Raw genomic sequence first — 13,551 nt, forward strand, 5'->3', positions numbered from 1 at the left:
TGCAATGTTTCACTAGCTTGCTCACCTGATGCCAGCCCTCAGTGCTCTCTAAAATAAATGCCAAAGGCTCGCTTGCTCAACACAACCCAGCTTTACAATGTGCCATAATTCCAGCCAATCAGATACTAGGCTGCTAAATTCTGATTGGCTGCCTTGACAACCACTCACAACATTCCTTGCATTACCTCGACAGCAGAAGAGGAAAAATACAGTGCATGCATAATTATTATGCAAGTTGATATTCTGATCATATTTTTTTCCAAGCACATTTTACCAATTCCAAACGAAATTAATCTTAATAACTACTATTAATCTTGTATTTAATCATTTATCATTTATATATAATTATTCATGAAGGCTGGAAGTGAAAAATGTCATATATTCAGGTGTGCATAATTATTAAGCAGATTTTCTTTTACAGTTAAAATGAACCAAAAAAGAGATTTAACTCAGACTGAAAGTCAAAAATTATTGCCTAACCATTGGACAGCAAAATGCTCAGTGGGTCAGCAGGGTCAGTCAAAAACATGTGGAGAAGCCTATACGACATACCCTTTTTGCTGATGCACGAGCCCCTGTAAAATATTTCTAATAAATTCTTGTCTGATAGTGGAGATTACACCGATCTGAGAATCATTTTCCCTGATAATACTTAACCAATCATTTTCTGTCTGCTGTTTCAGAGTCAGAACTAGCGACTCGGGAATGAATCATATTGATCTAATCGGTCAAATGGGTTTGCAAAGAGGTTTGAAATTGTTCGCGGTTCAGTTTGAATCATTCGAAGAGTTAACTCGTGTCGTTTGCAGCAGTTTCTCACACCGTAACGGATGCTTTATAAAAAATAAAACAAAAATATAGCTGCATTAGATAGCTATTTACCTGCAATCCATTGTATGAATGCAAATGTCATCGTCTGTCTATAATCGTGCATCAGCGATGGCGCAGCTCTTTATTGCCCACGCAGCTTGTGAACGAACAACAACGTTTAAATCTACATAACCAAAACGTTTTAAAACAGAATATCAAAATATGGAGTAGGGCTGTGCAATTAATCGCATGTGATTGTCATGCGCATCTCGTCAGTAAAGCCGGTTCCGTGATTAGTAGTAAATCTCCATCACCTGCTTTCAGATGGAGCGGCATTTACTACACAGAGCCGTAGTTCACTGACAATTAGGCAATATTGCGTTCATAATCGCAGATTAATCGCATTCGATTATAAACGCGATATTGCCTAGCTTGTCAGTGAACTACGACTCTGTGTATTAAATGTCGCTCCATCTGAAAGCAGGTGATGGTGATTTACTACTAATCACGGAACCGGCGCATGACAATCGCATGTGATTAATTGCACAGCCCTAATGCAGAGTTCATTCACACTGCACGATTTTCAAAGTCGTCGGGTCACCGTGGTTTTCACACTGCACGACTATCTGAGGTAGCAGTCTTTGATGGGGGAGCCCATCAAGTTTTAAATTAACTTGCAATTAAAAAAACTTCTAAAGCATTTATTAATCTTAGAGTTAATCAAAAGTTATGTATGTTAATATTATTTATTCACTAGACCTGAGCTAACATGAACTAACAATGATCAATTGTATTTTTACTAACTAACATTAACAAAAATGAATACATACTGTAAAAAATTGCTCATTGTTAGTTAATATTAGTTAATGCATTCATTATTAAAATATGCATAAAATATTGTAAAGTGTTACCAAAATGTGTATACATTAATGCACTTAAAAGGAAGTTGGTTGTGCAGTCATAACGGAACAACGGTTGCCCCATAGACTATTCTGTGCCATTTTTTTTTTACACAAACTGATGTAAAAGTTGAAATAGTCTTTTTTTGGTAATCAAAAACATGCCACATGCTGTTAATAAAGCTTAACTTGTAACTATATTCCTTTCATTTCTTCTTTTTTAACAGTGTGGTTGTGGGAGACCATTGCAGGAAAAATCAGGAGAAAGCTGATGTCAGAGCATTATGATGTGAATTCATGCTGACATGCTTGTCAACTATAGAGTGCCTTGATTCCCATTGTTTTGTCAGACCTATGTATAGCAATTCAGGCAATATATTTAGAGAGAGATAAAGCTTAAGCCATGGATTCCAAGGGCTGTCTCAGTTTGAAGAGCTCTGTGGGGAAGTGCGCACAAGACAATTGATGTAGTTACAGATCGCAGCTAGCTGCAATAAATTCATTAACATGCCCGATATAGAGCCTTTGAAATAAAACTCATGTCCCAGCAAGAGCAATTTCCTGCCTATAAGGGCCTGATCACACATGCTCTGCATGAAAATGTAGCTTAATTATGACCAACATCTGGCTTGTGTAGTTAAGCATTATCATATGATAAAGCAACAAGCAAAGCATCACATGCCATTTGTTTCTTGAGATCCCCAAAGCTGAACAGCATTTATCTAATTGTTTATAGATAGCTTACAGGTATGTGAAGAATCGTGTTGCAGCACCCAAAGCGGTGATTCTGCATTTAACAATGTCAACAGATCACCAAATGGCACTGTTTTATTTTGGGCATCACTAATTACACCCGGTATTGAATGCTTCCTGTGAAAGCGAAGCCTCTGACCGCTATGGAAATGAGAACAGGAATGACGTTCTTGCGTATGCCTGCAGGTAGAGTGACGGTGAGAATTTTAATGAGAAGTGAATGCAATATTAATAGTCGCAAACTGTTTTTGTTTAGGTCCTTGTGTGAAGTCCCATGTTCTGTTGTTTGAGGAGTTTTCATCACCGCCAACTGTTTGGTGATGCGCGTAAAATTGCGCAAAGGGTTATTGAGTGCTTGTTTTGTAATCCCAGCACACGTGTGCATGTTTTGTTTAGTGAATTTATGTTATTGCAGTCTAGGAGTTCCCAATTTGTGATGCCAAATCACTTATAAATTTCCCTAAGGCTTCCAGAGCATTATTTTATTGCGTGTATCATGGCCTTAAAGGAAGAGTTCTCGCAAAAATAAAAGTTTGCTGAACATTTTCTCACTCACATGCCATCCAAGGTATAGATGAGTTTGTTTCTTCATTTGGAGAAATGTAGCATTACATCACTTGCTCACCAATGGATCCTCTGCAGTGAATGAGAGTTCAAACAGCTGATAAAACACAATAATCCACAGCACAACTGTTCCATCAATTAACGTCTTGTGAAGTGAAAAGCTGCGTGTTTGTAACAAACAAATCAATCATTAAGGCAGTTTAACTTCAAACAATTACATCTAGCTGAAATATGAATCCTCTATCCATAATATTACTTTCTCCAGTGAAATAGACGTCTCATCTGAATCAGGAGAGAAATAGATGGTATTTTAGCCAGAAAAAGAGGTTTAAAGTTAAACTGCCTAAAACATGCAGCTTTTTGCTTCACAATACGTTAATTGATGGACTGGAATTGTGTGGGTTACTCGTGGATTATTGTGATGTTTTTATTAGCTGTTTGGACTTTCATTCTGACGGCACCTATTTACTGCATCTACATCTGTGATGGCCTGAGACTGAGTAAATTTGAGCAGGTTTTTATTTTTGGGTGAACTATTCCTTTAAGTGGTATATTTCCGCAGCAGAACATGATCAGTTTTGAGAATGCACGTACACCTTAAGGTCACGCTGTCATTGTGTCGGTGGTGGGAGTGATCAGGCTCTCCCTGTAACACTTTCTGACTGGTTGCACCTTCGGTGATCCATGAATCATAAAACGGTAGGGAATGACATCTCCTCAATGGAAGGTAAAGTGTTGTTGTGTTGGCTTTCCACTTCTCAGGGAGATTGCTGTTGACCTGTCACAAACAGAGGGCATGATGTGCAGAGAAGGGAAGCAAACAAAAGGGCAATGATTTCATGCCCGTCTGACTTAATCCAAGTGATCATATAATGAAAGACTCTCAGTTGGATGTGTTCTTGTATTTTTAGTCCAGTGTTATGTAAATGAAACCGACCCACTTGTCCTGGGACATCCAATTAAACGGAATCACATGGAGTGAAAAACTGTGTCAGGAAGTCCACAGATCGTGATTTCCCACTGAATCATATCTCATATCTCATATTTGTTCCGTCAACTAAGCGTAAGCGGATTCATTGGACCAACCAGTTCAAGGTGTCACAAAAATAATATTTTTTAATAGAGTGTGACTGCAAACACTGGGTCATCAAACATAAGCAGAATTGCTCATAAATGCATTGTTGCATTGAATTGAACACAATGCTTTATGTAAGAACAGTTATACAAACCATTTACAAAGAAATTTCGTAAAAATGGTGCATTGGATTACATCAGGAACTGTGCCATTTGTGTCCTATGACATACTAATGTGTTACACGTGATAGATTTAACTCTGTTTAATGTGTAATGCAAAATAACTTTATTTTATTCCGAAATGTGTTTTTTAATCAGAATACCAGGATTCGTATGTCTGCATTCATCCATCATTGCATTTTAATGGGTTATGTAGGAAACTTGGTTTATTAAAATTAAAATGTCATGGCTTTACATGCTTTTAGATTTCACCTTTTAAAAATAATGGTTGATATTTCTGACGTCATATTTAAGAGAATAACATAATTTTTTGGTTAAAATCACAGCCAACTTTTCTTCCCTATTGTGAGTAAAACAGCTTATTGAATGAGAAAAAAAATGTTGGATTTGATTTTGTCCATCAGGAATTAATTGGATCCTAAAAAGTGTAAAAACATGTTGCAGAAGTTTCAGTTGTAACCATGAACGAATGAAAAAAACACACAAACAAATAAATAAATAATCGTGAAACTATTTGGCACAAATTTCTACAGTTTCCTGAGAAAGACCTAGAACATAAAATCAGAAAACAAGCTGATTCCATTTGCTTAATTTAATCTACCAAATTCGTTGTTTGGACAATTATTTGAATCCCCTTTATTCCTTTCTTGACTAAAACTTTTTCTAAAACAATTTTTTTTTGTTTTCCAGCTGAGGAAAGTAACATCTGAAGGAAAGATCTGAGGAAAATAACATCTGAATCCTTCCTAAGAAAGATCCAGTCTTCTCTCACATGATTACGTGTTTGGTGAAGGGTATTACAGTACCTGCTTCTTCTCACATGATCAGATAGGAAATGGAAGAGACTCTGGCTGCATTTTCCATGGCTAACGTCTTGCACGATCTGGCTGGTATCCTAGAAAATCCCAGCATGCAAGCGTGCGTACTTGAAATTACATTCCAAGGTTTTTCTAACATTTTTTCATCAATCTAGGACGTGCTGCTACAGCAGGAAGTCATGCGCTTCCATGCTGTGGCCTGGACTAACTATAAAGGCAAGCTGCATTCATCACAGAGGTCATCCCTAACCCCTCCGCCATTCAAGGCCTCATTAAAAAACAGTGACATCATTCACCAAGCTCAATATTTTAGCCACAAGACAAATTTTCACTTTTTCCCCCACTTTTCTCTGTTCTCAAACACTGTGACTAATCTCCACAGTGTCAATAAAGCTGAGAAATCATACTATTATTACCCAACCTTGTCAAAAAGCTTGGGGCTAAACTCTTTTTATATTCTCATAATCTCAGCCAGAGTGCAAGACAAAATGGAAATATCACGCATGCAAATATTCGGTGTTTGCCTCTGGGAAGAGAGCCCACAGAAATTCCCTTTGAAGTGCCTAGCATGCTAAACCAAAGATCCAGGCAAGAGGTCATAAGCTCTCATTATTAATTGCGGTTTAATTGGAGTATGGTCAGGTTGTAATTTGGCCAATGAAATTTAATTAAACAGTGATGTAGCTATGGCATCCACTGTATCAGACCATACTAACCAAACCCTGAACTACAAAGTGTATAGTTGTTGTGTATTTGTTTAAAAGTACAGCTTTATGCCATATAAATTGCACTCTGTTTTGTAAGAATATTTATAATAATAATCATCAACTTTATTTTATATAGTGCATTTAAAAGCAGCTGCTCTAGGCACATTACAGAAAAACAACAAATATAACAATACAAGAGATAACTAGTGAATTTAGCATTAAAAAGAACCAATTCATTAGAGTCATTTGTTTGCGAAACTGAAATTACAATTTACAATGTGTTTGTTGTGGCCAGGAAACACTGGCTCGCAATTAAAAAAATTAATGGACCATTTTCACAGACTGTGTTTACAGATTTTAGCCGTTAATTTACATTGTAAATGGAAACCTATCTTTTTAATATTTTAATTTTAAAAATGATTTAGTCTACATTTCTAAACTGTGTTACCATGGCATTGGTTTTAGAGGAGTTTCTAATACAGCTGCTGAAGGAGTGACTAAATTTGATGTCTGTTATGTCTCTTCTGACTGTCGCAGTACATCTCTCGTTTTTTTTTTTTTCAGCTTTTGGAAATTTTTAGAAACAATTTTTTTGCTGCCATTTGAAAAAATAAGAATGCAAAAATAACACTTGCTGCAATCTAAAGAAGCTACTGACCATTTCCAGTCTCCTAATATTAAACACCTGGTTGGTATCTAGCTAGTAGCCAAACAGACTTGATTGAGCTGTGCACAATCATGCAAAGATATCGATTTAACTCAGCGATCTTCATGGGACGGTGCTTTGAGAGTTTTAAACATCTAATTGGTCATCAGCACACCGTCTTCTGACACTATGTGAACTGACAGAGTAGGACCGCTGGGAACAGGCAAATCTGAAAGAAATGACTTCTCACCAAATCTGCATTTGACAAGTGACAAATTAGCCTTTTGAGAGCCATTACGGCGGTTCTCGCATCCCCAGGGGCCCGCTCACAAAGTGACGTTCACCCTACACTCCACATTCAAATTCATGCAAGTTGCATCAAGTATGGAGACAGTTTGATTGCGACTTTTCATTAAGTCATTCCAGTCCTCTAAAAAAAACTCTTTTCATGTATGAACAACCTTTGAGGATTTAAAAAGTGCTGTATTTCTGCACTTGTTAGACCGTCTGTTAATTTATGTGGTGACTTCAAAGTGACTAATATCAAAAAAGAAGAAAAAGAAGCTCAAAGTGTGAAAGACTCTGTTGATACCTCATCAACAGCTAATTTTAAGACAGGAGCCCCTAAGGAGTTGAGCCCAAAGAAGTTTAACCCTTCACAGTGAGAATGATCTATTTAAATGCACTTACCGAGCTAATTAAACAGCATATTTTTCACAAAACTCCCACACAGCTGGAGTTTGGCTACATGGACCGGCGACAACCCTGCAAACGCAATGCTATGTGACAAACCTGACCTTTTTCAGTTGCTTTGGTCTCTCTGTCATGTCAGGCACGCACCTGCCCGCATGCAAACACCATTATGTGCTACTGTATATGTAGACATTTAAAGAAGACCCACTGAACAACTGTCAGTTGCATGGTCAATACCTGTCAGAGTTCAGAAGGCAGTCAAACCGCTCGCAGAATGAGGCAATTATCCTCAGTAACTGTCACTTAACAAGCATTGTTGCACTTCAGTGTCACCTGTGATATTCTGGCACCAAATATTTCAGATCAGTTGCTGGCGTGATTAATGTAAAATGTAATGCTCTTGGCTCAGACAAGCCGCCACATTTGCTAACTTGCTGAACCGTCACTTTCATTGAGCATGAAAGCTCCCGAACTATGCGAAATCCAGTGCCACTCTGGTTTGCCATAAATAATTTAGATTATGTGCACGCAAGACATCCTGTTATGCAAATGACACCTTCAACTTAATTCATATTTCAAAATTGGATTACAGAGCTAAAAGCAGAAGTCAGGTGTTGTGAGCTTCACTTTTGTGGAACACATAGCAGTTAATGCCTCATTTTGAAATCTAAGATTAGTTGAAGATCACACATTATTCGTTAGCTGTGGGTTCCTGGTTGCAGTGGTAATTGATTTTAAAAGATTTCAAAGAATAGGAGGTGCAATGTACTAAAAAAGCATTAATATGAATGTTGCTCACATTTATGATTAAGGGTTTGAACAGCTGTCTCTCACAGTTTGTCCTACAGACATAACTGATACTTCAAATTATGCTGTTTGTTGCAGAGAGCAATGTTATTTTAGTATTATTTATTTACTATTATAGCATTTATTTATATTTTGTATTAGCTTGTATTTTCAGTTTTCATTTTAATTTTAGTTTGTTTCAAGTAATTTTATATAAATTACTTTTTATTAAAAAAAAGTAGCATATTTTTTGTAAAAAATTACTTAAAGCAATTTTATGTGCTTTTGTCATTTTTATTAATACTTTTTTAGCTTTATTTTATGCTTTAGTTTTAGTAACTTTAGTACTTAAACATTTAATTTCAGTTACACTGCAATTCTTTAAAAAATTGGAAATAAAGAGTATGTTTACAAGAAAATGCTATTTCAGTCTTTCTACTTTAAAATTCCTTTAAAAGTTTAATTTAACAAGCAATTTCTTTGTAATTGTTAATGAAATTTACTAGCAATTTTTCTGAAATACAGTTTTTTTCTACACCAAATGTTTTTCAGTGTATTTGCCAGTTTCAGTGTATTTGTCAACACTGGTGGAAAGGTGAACTCATTAATCATACACATGATTTTTACTTAGCAGATGATAAATTGGCAAGAAAATCCCAAAGACTTTTGACATGACGTTGAAAAGAGAAAAAAGAGAGTCATATAAGGACCAGAATATCATAGAGACCTTGAAGTGGGCTCTAGGCCACTAAGCAACCCTGAATACCCTAGTGACTTAGAACAACTTAGCAAGCAACCCTGCATTGTGGCATTTTTTTCCCTCCAGAAAATTTAAAAATCTAGTTTAATAATATAAATTTAGAATATAAAATTTTAATTTTGTGACTGCATGCCTCTCATTAAAAAGTCTCCAGCTTGGGTGCACTTGTTTGTCCCTGCTTTAAATGGTGGTCAAAGCCCATACAATTAGTGCTTGGGAAAAGTTAGGGTTTCTTAACCCCCTTGGTGAGAGACTGAAGACTGTCCCTGCCGGCGGACCTGCAATTAAAATATGGGCAAGTCACTAGGATAATTTGGAATATGTCTCAAATTGCATTTTCTGTTGGGATGGTGAGTGCTAAAGAAGAGTTTTGGATGAACAGCAGACTGACCCCTGCCATAGTTCTGTTTTTAATTGGCTTCCAACAAAATTAAGCTCAAATTCAGAAAAAAAAGCACTTGAAGATTGGATTGTCATCACAGTTATAGCAGGAAGATAACGTCAAGCTCTGAAAAGGTCTGGCTGTCTCCACAGCTGCAAATTACCTTATGATTCAGTAAACTTATGACGACAAAAAGTGCAGTGAAGTCTTTGAGAGAGAGAAAGAAATTAAAGGATTTCAGTTACCCCAGACTATGTGATAAAGTTTACTACTTGATAATTAGTTAATTATATTTTGATTAATCATGTCATGTAAAAAAGTGATTTGGACATTTAAGCCATATAAAAGAATGTTATATATACAGTAAGTCTCTTATGCTCACCAAGGGTGCATTTAATCAAAAATAATAATTAAAAAAATATATAAAACACAATTCAATAACAGTTTCAGATTTTATTATATTTTAAAATATATATATTTTTTAATTTATTTAAGTGATGGCAAAGCTGAATTTTCAGCAGCCATTGCTCCAGTCTTCAGGAATCATTCTAATATGCTGATTAGCTGCTCAAGAAAAAAAACAATTATCTCGTTTTCAGCGGCATCTATACATATATTTTTTGTTTCAAGCAATAAATCACAAATATTTGTTATATTATAGTACATTTTGCCAGTGACAAATTCAGTTTTTGGGCTTTTTTAAAAGCGTAAAATGGATTTATATTTTTCCTCAGCTCAGAATAGTCTGTGGAGGGTTGAAGACTCTGAGCGTTCTTGTTGTCCCATCAGCCAATCAGTGGAAATGACACCATTTCCCTGTTGCATGTGATTAGTCACATGTCAATTATGGTTCAAGTTATTGTCTCAAAAACTTAAGTGCGCATAATGCCGAGCTCACACTGCACGATTTTAGCCCGATTTTTCAGTCGCCGACAGGTTTTGCGAAATCGCCGACAAATGCCCGAAATCGGAGGCAAATCGGTGCTCGTTCACGCGAGTGACAATCAAGCAGTGTGAATTATCAAAGACGCGATCTGAGGGAATCGCAGTAAATTAATTAATCAGTTCTCTGTGACTTATTTTTCCAATTTTTTTCATTTTATCCTCTCTTGTCTTACCATTTCCAGATTTTCCAATTGTGATTTGGACCTGCTCAATGAACTGAACTTTACATTTGACACTTCCCTATATTGTAGACTCTTGGTGCTGGTTTTCAACATTTAATTAAACCATCTCTGCACTTCTCCTTCAAGTCCTCTTGGGAGGTTCCTCCATAAGAGTTTGGAAGCTGTAATTATGATGTGATGTCATAGACTGTATAAAAACATGGACGTAGTGTCCGTGACGTCATGTGATGTACAATGATAATGATTTTGGTTAGAATAAAATGAGGAAATTTTGAATTCTTTTCCATTTCCTGACAAATAGAAGCTTTTTAGCACAGGGAATGATGGGAAATGTAGTTTTGATGCAATCTTTTATTAGCAATTTTCATTCAAATAAACGGTACAATCAACATTCACAATTCTAACTTATTAACAACAATACAACTTTCCACCAATAATCTTAAATTGACCTACCCCCAGGTCAGAAATTTGGGGATTTTTGAGTTTCATCTTCATTCTTCTTACAATGAGATCATTCCAACATAATGTGTACGCAGCAATAAATCTTAATTCCACCCCAGTTCTATGTCAATTAAAGTATGATTGTGTAATATTCTGATAGTCATACTGTGAAACTTTTCTTCAACTGAAATGTGTCTTTATATTAAAAACAGCAGTTGCACATGATGCATCTTTTGGCTCCGCAAATACACAATGAACTGATCTCCAGGTGTCTGTGACGTTATGATGGGCGGCGGGCGACGTTTCGAGGATGGTGTGATTAATGCTCTGTCAAGGGTTCAGGAGAGAATGTGGTGATGGCTGTGGCATCTGATTTGCATATCTACTCTAAATAAAAGCTGGTGAGTCATTGCTTTGAAGAGTGTTAAGAGGCTCCGTGTGTCAACTCCTGTTGTGCTTTATAGATATCATTATCATCAAAAACACAATGAACTGATCTCCAGGTGTCTGTGACGTTATGATGGGCGGCGGGCGACGTTTCGAGGATGGTGTGATTAATGCTCTTCTCAAGGGTTCAGGAGAGAATGTGGTGATGGCTGTGGCATCTGATTTGCATATCTACTCTAAATAAAAGCTGGTGAGTCATTGCTTTGAAGAGTGTTAAGAGGCTCCGTGTGTCAACTCCTGTTGTGCTTTATAGATATCATTATCATGAGCTCCTGGGAATGCCACTAAGGTGGATTCAGGTTTATATTGTCGCACAGCTCTAGAGGTGGTTAACAGCGATGGCCAGAGGTGATGCATGCTTGATTTCTCTCCGGCTCCTTCATTCAGGGTTGTGGGCTGACTGCTTTTAAACTTCAGATTGAAGTAAACATCAGCTCAAAGCTGGGCTTTACTCAAAAATAAAAATTCAGTGATAATTTTTTCACCCTAATTTTTGGATGAACTACCCCTTTAAAGGAGACATGTTATGCCCCTTTTTACAACATGTAATATAAGTCTCTGGTGTCCCCAGAATGTGTCTGTGAAATTTCAGCTCAAAATACTCCACAGATCATTTATTATATCATTTTGAAAATGCCCAGTTTAAGTGGAAGCAGAAACACGCTGTTTTTCGTGCCTGTCTCTTTAAATACAAATGAGTTGTTGTTCCCCACACCCTTTTCCAGAATAGAGCTGCACCATTACAGCTCTTACCTGCTAAAACATCTGTTTTGGTTCTGATTATCATGCTGAAATCATGCGTTTTAAACCATACGAGTTTAAACTTCTGATTTTTCTGAGAAAAAGGTTTTCTGAGAGCACACATCCGAAGCACACGGACAGAAAACAGCTGTCACAGCATGTGAGTACTAAACTAAGTTCTCATTCACACACAAAACTAATACACCGCTGTCGCTTGCGAAAACACAATAACGGCGCCGTGGGTGTAAATTTACAGATTAAGGGCTGGTAATATTATAATGAAATCCCTTTGCCATGTCACTAAGGGAGCGAAATCAGACACGCCCGTTTTCTCAGACGCTTGCAGAAAAAGGCTAACCAAAAAGTTATTGGGTTAATCTTTTTCACGTTTCCTTGGTTGGTAGATGCACCGGGGACCTGATTATAGCACTTAAAACCTGGAAAATTTCAGATTTTCATGATATGTCACCTTTAAGACAAACATTATAATTAAAGGATCCTCTGCTATGGATGGGTGCCGTCAGAATGAGAGTCCAAAGTTCCAAACATCTGATAAAAGCATCACAATAATCTACTACTCTCCATCAAATTTTGTCTTGTGAAGCAAAAAGCTGCATGTTTATATTAAACAAATCCATCATGATGATGTTTTTGACTTCAAGTTCAAACCATTGCTTCTGGCTAAAATAAGAGTCCTATATCCATAACATTGCTTTCTCCAGTGGAAAAGTCACAGATCAAGCACTATTTACAGTATAAGTGAAAACAGTCAAAAAAAGTTCTAAACAAATATGTTGGTGGATTTTGATGAGAGAGGACATCAGGGGATGGATTTTTTTCACTGGCGGAAGCGTGATTATGGATTATGAACTCATAATTTGGCCAGAAGCAAGGGTTTAAAATTAAAACGTCTTGATAATGAATTTGTTTCTTACAAACACATACTGTAGCTTTTCACTTCACAAGACATCAATTGATGGGCTGGAATGAGATGAGACAACTTTTTCACTAAAGAATGTAATATTATGGATAGAGTACTCATATTTTAGACTAAAGCAATGGTTTTAAATTTAAAACATCTTAATGATGAATTTGTTTATAACAAACATGCAACTTTTCCGTTCACAAGACATTAATTGATGGGCTGAAATCGTGTGGATTATTTGGATTATTATGATGTTTTTATCAGCTGTTTGGACTCCCATTCTGACGGCACCATCCAGAGGATCCATGAGCAAGTGATGTACTGCTAAATTTCTCCAAATCAGTTTTGATCAAGAAACAAACCCATCTGCATCTTGGATGGCCTGAGGTTGAGTAAATTTTCATTTTGGGTGAACTATTCCTTTAAAGGTCACATATTTTACACCTTTCTGGAGATTTATTTTAGGTTTTGATGTCCTTAAGAATATATATTTGCGGTATAAGTACCAAAAACCATCTCAATATATTTTTACAGCTCCTTTCTCAGGAGCTCTGCTGAGAACAGGTCGATCTTTATATTGGAAAAAAGTGTATGTACAGTCCAGCAGTCCTGTGGCGATATACTGTTTGCAATATAATGCAGTTTACAGTGTGAATCACAGTGCATTTCTTGCTCATGAGTCATGACTTCACTTCCGCTATTGAAGTCTTCCCTCAGTATTGCCAACGGAGTCGTTTATGTTGCAGCTCACTGAACAGAGATAATCATGAGAAATCGACAAAACCTTCACTTTAATTA

Source organism: Sinocyclocheilus rhinocerous, unplaced genomic scaffold (genome assembly GCF_001515625.1).
Source record: "Sinocyclocheilus rhinocerous isolate Xijiao unplaced genomic scaffold, SAMN03320098_v1.1 scaffold90, whole genome shotgun sequence".
NCBI classification, from domain to species: Eukaryota; Metazoa; Chordata; class Actinopteri; order Cypriniformes; family Cyprinidae; genus Sinocyclocheilus; species Sinocyclocheilus rhinocerous.